At 41.8% G+C, this 1,323-nt stretch overlaps 1 non-coding gene across 1 annotated transcript; it reads left to right on the top strand.

Annotated features, from left to right (window-relative positions):
* Positions 1–834: 834 nt before the first annotated feature.
* LOC148553845 (small nucleolar RNA R71) lies at positions 835–942 on the top strand. The gene has a single exon (XR_015893680.1). It is a non-coding gene; the product is annotated as a small nucleolar RNA R71 (small nucleolar RNA).
* The last annotated feature ends 381 nt before the right edge of the window (positions 943–1,323 follow it).

Raw genomic sequence — 1,323 nt, 5'->3', positions numbered from 1 at the left:
ATTGACCACTGGACGTCCCAGGAGGTCTTCCTCCTTGGGATTCACGTCCTCTCCTCTCCTCACAGGTTCGGCCATGGCGCTTATGTCAATGGCCTTGCACTCTCCTTTTGGGTTCTCTTCTGTATTGCTTGGGAGAGTACTAGGAGGGATTTCAGTGATCCTTTTACTCAGCTGGCCCACTTGTGCTTCCAGATTTCTAATGGAAGACCTTGTTTCATTCATGAAACTTACAGTGGCCTTAGATAGATCAGAGACTAGATTTGCTAAATTAGAAGCATTTTGTTCAGAGTTCTCTGTCTGTTGCTGAGTTGATGATGGAAAAGGCTTGCTATTGCTAAACCTGTTTCTTCCATCATTCTTAAAGCCTTGTTGGGGCTTTTGATCCTTCCATGAGAAATTTGGATGATTTCTCCATGTTGAGTTATAGGTGTTTCCATAAGGTTCACCTAAGTAATTTACCTCTGCTATTGCAGGGTTCTCAGGATCATAGGCTTCTTCTTCAGAAGATGCCTCTTGAGTACTGTTGGATGCAGCTTGCATTCCATGCAGACTCTGAGAAATCATATTGACTTGCTGAGTCAATATTTTATTCTGAGCCAATATGGCATTCAGAGTATCAACTTCAAGAACTCCCTTCTTCATAGGTGTCCCATTACTCACAGGATTCCTTTCAGAAGTATACATGAACTGGTTATTAGCAACCATGTCAATGAGTTCTTGAGCTTCTGCAGGTATTTTCTTTAGGTGAATGGATCCACCTGCAGAAGTGTCCAGTGACATCTTTGATAGCTCAGATAAACCATCATAGAATATATCCAGGATGGTCCATTCTGAAAGCATGTCAGAAGGACACTTTTTGGTCAACTGTTTGTATCTTTCCCAAGCTTCACAGAGAGATTCACCTTCTTTCTGTCTGAAGGTTTGAACATCAGCTCTAAGCTTGCTCAGCTTTTGAGGAGGAAAGTACTTGGCTAAGAAAGCCGTGACCAGCTTATCCCAAGAGTTCAGGCTGTCTTTGGGTTGAGAATCCAACCATAATCTAGCTCTGTCTCTTACAGCAAAAGGGAAAAGCATGAGCCTGTAGACTTCAGGATCTACTCCATTAGTCTTAACAGTATCACATATCTGCAAGAATTCAGTTAAGAACTGAAAAGGATCTTCAGATGGAAGTCCATGAAACTTGCAGTTCTGCTGCATCAGAGAAACTAATTGAGGTTTCAGCTCAAAGTTGTTTGCTCCAATGGCAGGAATGGAGATGCTTCTTCCATGTAAATTGGAATTAGGTGCAGTAAAGTCACCAAGCATCTTCCTTATATTATTATT

The sequence above is a fragment of the Arachis ipaensis genome, chromosome B7 (genome assembly GCF_059453495.1).
Source record: "Arachis ipaensis isolate K30076 ecotype BB chromosome B7, ASM5945349v1, whole genome shotgun sequence".
NCBI classification, from domain to species: domain Eukaryota; kingdom Viridiplantae; phylum Streptophyta; class Magnoliopsida; order Fabales; family Fabaceae; genus Arachis; species Arachis ipaensis.
Note: the sequence above shows the minus strand (reverse complement) of the source record. Positions and strands in the feature narration are given on the sequence as shown.